We start from the raw sequence: 14,542 nt of genomic DNA, 5'->3' as shown, positions 1-14,542 counted from the left end.
TACAACTAAAGGTTTAGCTAATATGAGATGTAGGCTACCAGTATGATGCTTCAGATTCGTGAAGGATTAGGTTTGAACACTTTTTCTTAATTGTTACTTGTTTTACCTACATTTTTCTTTATTCTCAGTTGACCAATTGCATCACTTAAGTAATGATGCTTTCTGGAAATGCACCAATAAGATAACAAGGCACTTACATTAATCTACCAATCATCTTAGTGCTTCGGGAAACCGGGCCCTGGTCCCTTAGTGTCTTTAGAATTGCTGGATGGGACATTGGGCTTGCTGGTAATTTGTTTGGATACCGAATGAATTGGAATATGAGTTCATGAATGTCGGTACATACTTGGTCAGAACATCTCCAATTTAGGATTTAAGTCACAAAGAACACTCATCACTGGGGCCAACTTCTTCCCTGTGATGCCAAATTTTTTGGCAGTGGTGTGGAGAACCCTTGCCACACCTTTTCTATTGGCACAGTGTATATGTCCCCTAGCTGCCTGGAGAATTCACTTTATACTCATTATCCCACCATGCATTGCACAATCTGTATTTTAGAAACAGATTAGTACATTTTGACCTTCAGTCGGTGTGATTGCCACACCTCCTCTTCTCTGTCAAACCGAGATCGAGGTTTTTGATTGCTAGGCGATGCATGCCTAGGAGGGACAGACGAGAGCATGTAAAAAAAAAAACACCTTACTGCATTCATGAATGTTAGATCTTTGTTGTTTGATGGATGCACTATAATGTGTCCTGCCTCAGCTTAATGAATATATCATCTGTATATATGACGAGACGTTGGTGGAAATGGGGTTGGGAGCGCTGGTTTGGTAGAGGCGGATGTAGACGAAGTGGGATTCTCTTCTTTCAGAGAGCAGCAGTGTTTACAGACACATCAGCTGCTGTGACTTAGATCACACTGAGGTGCAAAGCTAACACGCCTCATCATAGATACTTTCCTCTCGGCTTTGCCAAGAGAGTTGGCCGGGGAGTGCTTGGGGATGATCTGAAAAATGTCACACCATGTGCAGTCCAGTCCATCCACCCACCCAGGATGGCAGCTTTACCGTAGGGGCGTGAGTTGTTTGGACCAAGCTATTAAATCCACAAGCTCCATCACCATTGATATTGGCAAATACCATTTGATGAAATGGGCTCATATGTCGATAGCATGGCAAGCAATTTGTATTGTTGCATGTAAGCACTGTAAGCCAGTGTGATTAAAGGTGTCCCCCTAAGAAAACAAGTACTTATGCTCAGAGGGTCCTGTTACAACACATCCCAGCCACAAAGACGAGACGTGAGGAGTTAAATTTTTTGGTATTCAGAATTAATCCAAGGGAATATGCACTTATTCTTGTATTGTTTTCATGCTTCTTTGTTATAGCATTCCCTCTCTTAAGAGTAAGACATTACACTGCTGTTCCGTTCAAACTGCTTTTCTGCATGCATGGATGCCACTGGAATTTCCCCAAATACAGAATCCATTTCTTAATGTGGGTTGACAACCAGGCGGATCACATATCATAGCTATCCAAGCATTTCATTATGTGTTACAAACGGTTTTTCTCCCTCCCTTTACTCTCTGTCTCCTCTGAAACAACTAGGATGAATTGAGACAGGGAACTGGATAGACACTATAACCCTCTGGATCCAGAGTTTTGAAATATTCAAGCATTTTCCCTCCCTCAGCCTCTGAACCAGAAACTCTGCCGCATAATTTAGTGCTTTTAATATCCTCACCCACAGTTCTATACCGGCGTCCTGTTTTTAAAAAGGAACCACAGAAATTCTTCCCGAAGAGGTTAGACAAAAATGAAATGTTTTGCGAACTGAGTTTGAGCCTGAGCAGTATGGTTTTCATTTCTAACAATGAATTCTACTGGTCTGGAGTGTGTCATGAGGAAGGTATGAGTAGGATCAGGAAAGAGGGAAGTTGTTAGTGGATATTAATTCTGGCATGGATTAGGAATCTGCACACACTCTCTCAAGTCTTAAATGTGACATCTCCATCATTGTTATCTGCTGACTTTTCTCTTTTAAGGCGAAAGAAAACCCGAATCCTACCATAATCATTTGATTTATGAATGGTAAACCAGTCGTTACATTCCTGATCACCACTATTAATTTAGTTTCAACCATTCAAATGTTCTTGCACTTTTCTAAATTGTTCAATCATTCTTTCAAGGCATTCTTATCATTCACTGTGGTAACCACAAGGGCATGTGGTTATGATTCTCTCCCTTTCTCAGTCACTCTGATGATAGCAGGCCTGAAACTCCATTCCTAACTACTCCTTGTTATACCTTACCGCCATTCTTACCTGTCAATGACTCATCCTAGACGCTGATCTGCGTTATCTGTTTACATCATGGTCTCCTCTAACTCTAACACACACACACACACACACACACACACACACAGACACACACACACACACACACACACACACACACAGACAACTATGTGAACAGGGCAAATGCTCCCCTGGTTATCATTCTCATGTTCGTGCCTGTTGGAATGATGTCATGCAATGCCACAGGCCATGCACAGATGTTTGGAACACGTTTAGTGAATCAAAGGTTAGCTCACCTCTACGCATCCCCTTGAGCGCTTGGAATGAGCAAGAGGATGATGTCAGGTACTATTGCACACTTGCGTAATAACAGACATGCATGCATTCGAGCAAACCCTCGCGTAATAACAGACATGCATGCATTCAAGCAAACCCTTGCATAATAACAGACATGCATGCATTAGAGCAAACCCTCGCGTAATAACAGACATGCATGCATTCAAGCAAACCCTTGCATAATAACAGACATGCATGCATTAGAGCAATCCCTTGCATAATAACAGACATGCATGCATTAGAGCAAACACTTGCACAAACTTATGCACACACACACACACACCTGTGTGACTCAACATGTTCTCACCTCTAAGTCGGAAACACATCTGTCTTCATATCCTTCTAGAAAAAATTTGCTGAAGGCCTGTGGGCACCTGTTTAGAGGCAATCAGAAGGTTTATCAAGTCCATCGGTTTGGGTGTTTTTAAGTTGAAGTTAAACAGCATGTCCACATTTTCTGATTTGCTCTAATTAGAAGGCAATAATCCAGATAGTTCATTGGGAATGATCTGGGACATGCTGGTGGCAAAAACATATAAAACCGGTTTGGATGGCCTTATGTTGAGAAGGAGACAGTAGTCTGATAAGGAACTTGTAAAGCATGGAGATCAACAGAGAGATAAGTGAGGGAGAAGAAGATTATCTCATGAATACAGCTCTATTCCAGTGATGGATTTTACATACAATCCCTCTAGAATTATTGATCCCCTTGATAAACATCAGCAAAAACGGCTTTGAAGAAATTTACTTGTTGTTCATCTGCTTGGTCTTACAATCAAAATATAAACAATTCTGATCTTGAGTTGAGATAAAATTGTTTAATAAAACTGAAATAAATCTTAATCAATAAAACATCTCAAAAACATTTATTTGTGGTTGTCCATGACTTGCTGTTTCAGAGAACTATGAGGTGACACACAAGACAAACCTATTAATCCATCGACATCAGGGAGGTCAGTGAACACAAATGAAATGAGACAAAAGGTTGTTGACCTTCAGAGATGAGGCAATGTATGTAACAAAAATAGCTACCTGCCTGAAATTCCCATCCTACAATGATGGCAATAATTAAGAAGTTGAAATCAGCTGGAGCTCTGACGGACCCACCTTTAATAGAGCTGGTGTATTTTACCCCAGGCACAGTGAGGTAGAGGGAAACAGCTTTTCCCCCCTTGTTTTTTCTCCAATTACCCGTAAATTATAAGTTAGATTCATATCATATTTCAAGTGTAAGATACAGCTGATAATCAACAATTACATTTCCTCATAGCCTTTTTTTTGCTAAATATTCATAGCCAGTCATTCTAGAGGGAGATGTACATGTATTTACCGTGTCTACAGTAGTTCACGTGTGAGTCCTGTATTCAGTAGACCTGTGTCAAAACATGGATGCAGCGAGAGGCCTCTCCACAACATAGATACTCACACAGTAACCTAATGAGTGAGTAATACGTAATAACAATACCTGTGGTGACTCTTTGCAGTACTTTGTTTGACAAGAGTCTGCCTCCACATTAGAAATTATCCCTTATATGTACTTGAGTGTTATGAGTCATGTATTACTGTCTGGCCTGAGGAGGAACCAGGATACTCCACACAGAGGATGCTATGGGCTGAGGATGATTTCATGTTGCAGTGTGGACCTCCTACTTAGAGTACTCTCACTTTCTTTTTCTCTTTCTCTTTCTCTATCTCACTTTTTTCTTTGTCTCTCTCCTTTCTCTCTTAATTTTCGTCCCACCTAGACTTTCATGAGCACCAGGTGGTCAAAATAGTTCAGGAATATCTACAGCATCATCCTGGAGGCTTTCATGTTATTGGGCTCTGACAGTTGGGTTCTTTACTGAAACAAAAGCAGTATCAGAAAGACTTTGAACCCCTGAACTGGATTTGAGAGGCTGAGAGAGACAGAGATAGAGAGAGATTGCACGTTTGAGCCACACACACCGTGTGCATCTGGATTTGTGGGGATTGTGCTTGACTCCGCCTAGAACAGGAAAGAGACCAGAAGTAAACGTGTACGGCGAGAGTGTGTGTGTGAGTGTGTGTAAGAGGGAGTGGCATGGTTTACGAGCCAGGAATTGCTGCAGGAAAGGGAGGGAGAACCATAGAAGACAGAGGGTGAGAAGGAGGAGGAGGCCCAGGCCCACAGTTCCACAGGCGGTGGGAGAAAAGCCCTCCCACAGGAAACCACAGCTCTATTGTGCATGGCCTTTTAAGGTAAAAAAACTCCCCAAAAAGCTGCTAGTCTCTGGAATAGGAGTAAGATATAGCTGGATTTAAAGCTACAGAGACACAAAGAAAGTGAGGGCAGAGGGTATTAATATGGGAGAAAACAGCTTAGGTTCTGTTTCACTAATAATCAGTCTGGCAATACAAGGCTATAGATAACGTCTATAGTCATGTATGTGTTAATGAATTTCATACTCCAGAATTAGACCATACTCATGGGTATGAGACCAATAGCATTAGGTCACTTTTTCCTTAGTTGGTGAATATACTGAAACTAGATTACAGCTGTTAGCGTTAATTCATGTCACCCCACACCCATGGCGCATTTTCATAGGATTTCACTATCGAAATAATTTATGTTCAGAGCAAACATGAAGCTCCGCCATTCCTGTATCTTTATTGTGTAATACTGTATAAACCAATGAACTTTGGCACTTAGGATATAATCTAAACATTCCTCTGTGTCGTCCTCTCCGGGCATGTACAGTCTCACATTCTGTAGACAGCTATGCGAGAAAGAGAGCAAGCATAGTCAGGTCAAGGACCCAGGCTCTTGACCATGAGTTACATGTCATAAATTCAAAGAAATGATAAACCTTAAATTTGTCAATAAAACAGAGTTAAACATTGGGGGTTTGAGGGGGGGGGGGGGGGCATTAAGTAAGGTTCTTGTGTCTCCCCTGTTCTTTCCCATTTGGGCTTCTCATAACCCTGAGATTTTGCCTTCATTAATAACATTTACCCTTCATGTCCTTCCCAGTTTGACTAGAACTCTGCTGTGAGAGCTGTGTTGGTGGTGCAGCCAGGAGGTCACAATAACAAGGATAACTCAGCTCTGACTGTCTCTTTATTGCTTTCTCCATCAGTGGTGTACGTCACCATGTGACCTGCAGAGCTGTAAAAGCCATGGGAAGGCCAGCCATCGTTCTCCATACAAAGACCCAGTGTAGCTGTATCAGTCTGCGCTCCAGTGCTGAATCATATTCTCTCCAGCCAGCACTGTTATCGGCCAGCACCTTTGTTTCCTCCTCCTGCTGTTCGAAGAGACAGGTTGTAAATAAAGATTGGTGTCTTTTGAAAGGAGGAGGGATATCATTTACAATGCTTATCTTTTTTTTCTTTTTACATGAATGAATGAATAAACTGATGCACAACTACCACAAAGGCTGGGTGTTGAGAGTGAGGGAGGGTGAAAAGACTTCGGGCCTGAGGATGGAGCCTATTAACCCAGAGGACACGTGTGCTACAGAATGTGTCAGGGGATTCAAAAGGGAAATGGTGGCCAATTATTAATGCTCTAAAGTGCTGTGTACTATTTGCCTCTGTCACAGAATTACCCACATTCAGGAAACACAACCTCTGACTATGGCACGTTACACTGCGGTCGATGACCAGACCGACTGAGCACTTTGAACATTATTCAAACCTTCACATGAAAATGCTGTGTGAGAAAACATTCTTGTCTGGGAACAAAAACCGAAAGCTTCAGGATTTAGCCCCAGTGGACTTTGTAGCAATTATTACTGCCACTTGTATGTTTCAGTTTCTTTATGCATTGTGTCCATCCTGATCCAATAAGGGCTGACACTCGAGCACACCGAAAGCCACAACACTAGAGCTATTTGGGTTCTGCTTGTTCACGTGCATTCCTGACACACTCAGCTCTGGGGTTATCTGGGTATTTCCCTTAAAGGGACCCAGAAGAATGCATGACGATATCAGCCTGCCATTTAACTGATAGACCAGCAGCACTCAGAGTAGCCATGTGAAGTGTCCAATGAGTTGTTGGAAGACTTGGCATAGCACGGACACAGATCAACATGTGAGTCATCAACAGGCCCAGTCAAGTGTGCATACTGCTGTTAGGAAAGGAAGCATACAGAATTAATCACTGAGAATCAGTAATACAGGAATTAATTTCAACGTGTAATGTGGCAACTTGAAACGGTGAGGAAATCATTATGCCCAAGTCATATGAGACAGGAAGGCATTTTGTAACTAAAATAATTACAGATGTTGATTTATATGCAACGGTGAACAGACAATAATCCGCAGCTTTCACTGAATTCTGCCCAGATCATTATAGGCATTCCGGTAGACCAAAGCAATAGAAACCAAACTTGCTGTCTGTTTTTCCATTCCAACACATTTTTCCACTCTCTCAGAAGCAAATTCAGCGAAACACAGCTTTGATATTCAGATGAGCTTATCCACTCAGCTTCTTTCCTCGGTCTGCCTTGCTCTGTTAGATGTGTGTGTGTGTGTGTGTGTGTGTGTATGCACTGTGCAGTAATCGTGGATGCTCTCCATACTAAAGCACAACACAGGCCACACTTTTACTGCTGATCCAAACTTAACTTACTTGAAGTCACACATCAACTAGATCAGTGTTTTCATTTAGAGAGTTCTCAGACAGGATAATTGCTCGCTGCATGAGGGACTTGATCTGAGTTAAGCCTGTGCACATTCACAGGAAGCTGAAACACAGCTGTCCAGGAGGGAGAGGGAATGGGGGGAATGTCCTAGTGTGCTACCATAGAAAGAGAGCCAGTATGTGTTGATGCTGTAGGGGAAGACAGAGAGATACCGAACAGTCTCCTGACCTCTGAACTATCACATTCCCTTTGGTCAGCATTTGGACATAAAATCAATACAAACACAGTAATGATATCATACATGGTACGTACTGTTACAGTGTTGTGTGGGCAGTGTGCATTCCTTTCTGGCCACTACGGTCTACTGGATTTCTTAAACCATGACCAGAAGATTGTGTCTGTGTCTGTCTTGTGTTAATGTGTATTTCAGGGTATAGACCTTAATCGCTACATTTCCTTTAACTAAATCAGTTTTCCAATGTTGGCAACTGTTCGTCTGTGCATCACTGGGATTCGGTGAAGATTCCAGTTGCCCTTAATGACTGTGGTGACGGCACTGGCTCATTATCAGCATTAAAGAGACGGCACACACAGAAAACCCCAGTGTGCAGGGCCTTAAGGTTCAGATTTAGGATGAACTTACCCTCCACAAATCTTAGCTGGAAGAATTGAGGATAATGAATTTTAACGATTGAAAATGGACTACAGTTCAGTCTGGTAGCAACTTCATGTCACCACCAGCCATCTCTCTGTAGCCATGCCCCAGACCCCCACCTAGTTCCAGGCTCACAAGGCTCCATTCCCCTGGGCTGGGAGAGGGGGCCCTGCCTTTCCTGTGTCACACCCTGGCCTGTATGGCTCCCTAGCCCACTGCCCAACGGCTGCTTCGTGAGAAATGTATGTGTCTTTTTCACTCCGTCTTTTACACAGCACAGCTCCGAGGGGTGCTGCGTAAGGGGTCATGTGTCGAGGCGCTGATGGACTGCACAGGAGACAGGCTGGCCCATTCATTTTCAAGTGGTGTGACTCTATCCGGGGCAACACGGTTAGCGGTGTTCCTGTAGTCCACAACAGGAGCAGCTCCCTAGCAAATTGGTCATTTAGGAGGTGAGCGATTCTTCACTGACTGGCTGAAACGGCCTTCAGCTCCACCCTCTACATCATCACTCTGACTTGTTTGGTTACTCTTTGATAGAGGTCCTCTCTGTCTTGGTATGTGTAATACTGTAGTTCCCTCTAGTGGTTCGTGTTCGGAGGAACAGTGTCTGTAATACTTCATGGTCCCATTCCCAACGCATTTAGACAAAAATGGAGACAAATAAAATATAAAGGAGTCCATCTTCACATGTTGATGTTTTGCAAACTAAAACACTAAGCAATCTAGGACTAGTTTCTAGTAGAGAATGTCACCAGTGTAGCATATGACACAGCTACAATTTTGCTGAAAAGCCTTGGATAGCAATTTTTTTGGCCGTGGAACAAAATGTTTTCTGTGACAAAATGTTTTGCTACAATAGGCTCAGTGTGCTCTACAGAATATTTCCCTGATCTCAGGAGTTAGTTTGGGCATCGATATACTGTAAAAATCTTGGTATCAATCTCGGGTTAGAAGAAGCTCTGTTTTTATTGGTCCTGAATTAACTTGTACTGTATTGTAACAGGAGGTTGTCTACAATGTAATAGTTAAGTTAGGGACTTTTGTGTTGAGGTAGTGAATGCTATCAGGTCATTTTCACATAATTTATAAAAGGGTTAGATATATTAAACCATCAAAACATTCTGAACTGGACCAGAAAGGTCTTGATCTGAAGCTCCAGGACGCCCAGGCCTCATCAGCCATGTTGACAACCCTCAGCAACCTGGACTTATATTGGTGTGATTTATGTGTAACCAAGGTTGTTCATTTAAAACCCTTTAAAACAATGTCTGAGTGGTTTGTGACAGTCTCACTATGCTCCAGCAGAGAGTGCCACAGTACTGAAAAGAGCAGAGACTGAAAAGTGGATTTCCTTTAGCTACAATAGTAAATAAAAATGTATTTTTAGAACTTTTTCTAATGTTGTAAGCCTTAATATGTTTGGCTTCTTTGATAGAAGGGGCCATTGAACTATGGATAGGCTCTCTGAATGGTAATAAACACTGAACTCAAAATAGACTCCCTTGTAAACAAAATCATCCAAGATCTTCTTTCCTTAGAACTTGGTACTTAAGTATCTTTAACAGATGTGGATTTCTCTTCGAGTCATTAACAATTATATCCAGGATGGTTTCATGTCTGATGGTTCCCTGTGAGCAAAAGTTTACAATACAAAGTTATCTCAGCAACCCTTACACAGAGTGGATGTACAGCCTCTCAAACATAACAGATGTACCTGTCAGCAGCTTTCCCAGGACATTTATTCCCATTCCACATCTGAACCAGCAGGAAAAGCAGCCATTGGGACTTAGGCCTCTCTCTCTCTAGCCGTGTAAAAAGAACAGCAACAGATCCTTCACCTTCTCCCCTGAGCAACTATCGCCACAAAAGGCTCTCCATATGGAGGCAGCCCTGTGTCCTGTGTTCACAACTGATCCGTTGAACACTCCAGCCCAGCAGGGCCAACGACTGCCCCATCTCCTCACAACACGGCTCTTCCCAGAACCATCCTCCGACAACAAATTCTCCTTCATTCCCTGTCTATCCATTGCTCTGAAAGCCAGAGACTGATTCCCATTTGGAACACCAGGTGAGTGCGAATGAGAAAAGGTGGAAACCAAAATGGTTTGACCCTCTGAATGTCTTATTATTTACATACACCCCATGCAGGATGTATTTTCGGAAGATTTATTTTTAAGACAGATCGGAAATATATTTTTTTATGCACGTAGACATGGATTTGGAATAGATACATGTTTCTGGAAATATATTATTTTGTGATAGTTTTACATTTCACGTCTGGAATGTTTTATTTACATTTTACACAGCATTTTTATGTTATGATGGCCTGCATGTATCCAGGCTCCACCTGATCTCAACCAGATGTGAGATTCCTGTGATGGATATACATTAGTACAACATCAGGCAGTTCTTGGAAAACCAACAGAGAGGTTGTGACATAAGTTTTTGATGGTTTCCATGTGTTTTCAATACTGAGTAGTATTTTACTAGGACTGAGACACAGATTTCGTCCGGTTTTCGCCTGGGTCAGGTAAAACTATTGCCCCTAATTAAAACGAAGTTGCGAGACACATCCGTGTCGCCGTGGTTGTGTGGCACACGAACAGTGTCCAAGGCAAAGGAAGTGAAGATAAAGGTGGGGAGGTCTGAGGGAGGAGACGGGCCAGCCGGAGGCCTCCCTCTGCAGGTCACAACATTCCCTGGGGAGAAGAAAGTAAAGCTGTGACAACATCCTCATTACCATTTCATTGAGTTCATCCTCAGCTATATAGCCAGAGACCCGGTAAGTCACCCTGAACGAGAGGAGACTGATTCTGTTAAGGCTAGAAAGGATTGATCACCAAGAATAATACAATTTGCCTCAACAAACACTTACACATACACAGTAGTGTACATGCATGGTTAATGTGTACACACACAGAAACACGCACACACTGGCAGGAGAGAACACACAAGGATGCCTGTGAAACCCACGGCAACATGCTGCTGTGAACCGTTTTGCTTCCTCCACTGACACACATGGGGGGCAAACCAGTGACCTTCAGCTTCACAACACACACACACACACACACACACACACACACACACACACACACACACACAACTGCCCTACTGGAGATCAGTTCAACTGTTTAATCGATACAAAAGGCATCAATTGTATTGACCCATTGCCGTGTTTCCAGTCTCAGAGTGACCCTACGATAGATTCTTGACCACTGAAAATGCTGTGATATTTGCCCACAGATCCTGTGGAACGTATCATTGCAAGTGCACGTGCGTGTGTTCTTAGGGCCCCCGACCTCAAAAAAGTTGGGGTCGGCTTATTCTGTACAGAAAGCGCTTCCTGCTCTGCTCAGAGGCTTTGCATGACTGCTGAATGAAGTCCTGGGTATGCCCCAAAGATGTCCCAAACTGAATGGGTTATTTCTCAATTATTGTTTCAATGTAGATTTCAGAGGTATGCCAAACATCCACACCCCCCGGAGGGCATGGTTACGGATTCCATCATTCGACACAAACTGACCTTGGCCCGCCCTGGCCTGGGACGGCCTCATTTTGAAATGGGTTTGCTGAGTGCAGGCTTGTCTTGACACCGTCCACAGCGCCCGGGGGTGGATGGCTAGAGGGGATATGTTGTGAAATGCCATCTCACAGTGGAGGTTGGCTCGCTGGAGGCTGTACATGGGGTGTTGCTGGCTGGCACTGCCTGAGATGAATCCCACAGCCAGATGAACACCAGATATGTTATCATAGTGTGTTGGGTCACCCAGAATTCCCTGCATTACTGACTGACAGCAATCCCTGTCGCGCCTAGACATATATACACGCAAGTATGCTTTTATTTGATCCATTGGGACGCATTAGCAGGTGTGTGTTTTAAAGTCATGTCCATGACTTCCAGTCTAAACCGTCTGAGTGGAGCTACATAGGACCTGAAGCTTGTGGAAGTGTCGGGAATGTATGAAACGCTGAGTCGAGATCTGTGGGACTGAGGTGAGGTTATAGAGACATACCTTTGCCCTCATGAAGTCCCTCTTTGTTTTACAACAGAAGGCATTTTCTCAGAGGAATCACATGTGGCCAAACAGATGTGGCATTCACTGCATGTTTTGCCTTTCTAAGAATGTCTGTGAAGTCAATTGTCTCTGTACTGTGTGCAAGTGAGCCGTGCCTGTAGGTGTGCGTGTGCATGCGTGTGTGTGTGTGTGTCTGTGCGTCTCTGTGTGTGTATGTTAGTTGTGGGGGTTACAACATGTACTGAGCTGACACAGGCACATGTCAGAGTGGGGGAGGCAGAGAACATAGGCATGTCTATTTGTAGAATAAGGTTTCACCACATTGAAGCGCTGCTGCACACAGCAGTCATAACTAATACTGAGCTGACACAGGACTGTACACACTCTCATAAGGACTGTACATTGATGTCATAGTGGACTGAACACCCTGCTGGCTCTGGAAAATGCTGTTCTCCCGTCAGTTGTTCCTCGGAATATGAAATTTGTAATGGTTATCACTGTGACTGTCCGTCAGTTGTTCCTCGGAATATGAAATTTGTAATGGTTATCACTGTGACTCTCCGTCAGTTGTTCCTCAGAATATGAAATGTGAATCCATCAATCAATCAATCAAATGTATTTATGAAGCCCTTTTTTACAACAGCAGTTGTCACAAAGTGCTTTTACAGAAACACCCGGCCTTAAACCACATGAGCAAACAACAGTAGTGTCGAATTTCAGTGGCTAGGAAAAACTCCCTAAGAAGGCTGACATTTTGGAAGAAATCTAGAGAGGACACAGGTTCAGAGGGGTGATCAGTCCTCTTCTGGCTGTGCCAGGTGAGATATTAAGAGTCCAATTGGAATAATGAATAAATGCATGTGGGCTAAATCTAGAGTCTATTTAAATTTAGACCAGGTCAGAAGCATGACCAGATGGACAAGGACAGGAACAACACGGGGGAGAGAGGAAGTGTCAGCACAGTGGCAGCTGAAATCGTCAGGTATCGTCTTGATCTGCAACACAACCAGGAGGACTTTGTACAGGGACAGCAACGGGCCCCCTAAGCAGGTACTGCGCAGGTGTGGACCAGGACCTCATGTCCTCCTAAAATTTAAAAGGAGACTGGGAAAATTCAGAAAAAGCATTCCTTATATCAACAACGATTTATGGTCGAGAAGGAAAACTTAGTGGGGAAGGAGAACTGACCCTACTCCCCCAGCACAATAGTATGGCAGAGTAAGATCTTGGGACTGAGACGGGGTGGGTCCAGCGACACTGTGGTCCTACCCGGGGGAGGCCCCGGACAGGGCCCAACAGGCAGGAAATCAATCCACCCACATTGCCAAGCATCAACCAAAGGGACACCCACCAACCGCAACCCCCCTGAATGAGGGCTGAGTATTGCCAGCAGAGTACAGCCCAATTGCACAAGTGCGCAACAGAGAGTCAACAACAAGCCAGTGACTCTTCCCCCGAAAGGCATTGGAGGGAGGGCATCCCAGTGGCGACGAGAGCCCACCTGGCGAGACAGCAAGGGTGGACAGTATCAAGCCTTCTGGTCACCTTCACGCCGCTGGGCCAGACTACACTTAATCATAGACCATGCTGTAGAGATTAGTTTCAGAACTGAGCCTTGAGGAACACCAAAACATACCTTTGACTTGTCAGAGGATATGCCGCCCACACTAACAAACTGATATCTTTCAGATAAATAAGATTTAAACCAGGCTAGAACATGTCCATATGTCCAATATGGGTTTCCAGTCTCTCTAAGAGAAGGGAGTGATCAATAGAGTCAAAAGCAGCACTAAGATCAAGAAGCAACAGGATAGATGTGGAAGCTTTGTCTGAGGCCATTAGAAGGTCATTTGTTACCTTCATGAGTGCAGTCTCAGTACTATGATTGGGTCTGAAACCGGACTGGAGCATTTCATAAATTTTATTTGTCTTCAGGAAGGCATTCAGTTGTTGGGAAAAAATATAATTTTTTTGAGAGGAATGGGAGGTTCAATATTGGCCTATACTTGTTTACTATTTAGGGGTCCAGGTTAGATTTTTGTAGAAAAGGCTTCATTTCCGCAATTTTTTGTGAGTTTGGTACACATCCGGAGGAAATGGAGCAATTTATTATGTTCAACATTGACTGACCTAGCACAGGAAATAGCTCCTTAAGTAATTTTGTTGGAATCAGCTCTAGTTGACAGTTTGTGGGTTTAGAACTCATTACAAATTCAGTGAATGTGTCGAGCGATACGGTATACATTTTTTTTATTATCACTGTGACTGTCAATTGAGTTGTTCCATGGAATATGAAATTCAAAGCAGCCTGGGTATTATTATGCTCTTGCTCATTAAAGTGTCCCGTTGCCACGTACGTTGGTCTGTATTCCAGGCCACTGAAATAAAAATGAGAAAACACTCAGAAGTAGTTTAAATGCACAAACACACACACACACACATACACATATACAGTATGTATACACATGCCTGGACATTAATGTCTGGATGCACACCATGAGATCAAGCCTGGTAGGTTCTGTTTTACTTGATCTGGTACTTTCTCTAGGGAAATTCAGCTGCTAGCACAGTGGTTGTCAAACCGGGGTCCACGGCCCCCCGGGTGTCCGAGGAGAGACTGCTAAAG

The sequence above is a fragment of the Esox lucius genome, chromosome 8 (genome assembly GCF_011004845.1).
Source record: "Esox lucius isolate fEsoLuc1 chromosome 8, fEsoLuc1.pri, whole genome shotgun sequence".
Classification (NCBI taxonomy): domain Eukaryota; kingdom Metazoa; phylum Chordata; class Actinopteri; order Esociformes; family Esocidae; genus Esox; species Esox lucius.
The sequence above is the reverse complement of the archived record's forward strand: the minus strand, read 5'-3'. Positions refer to the sequence as shown.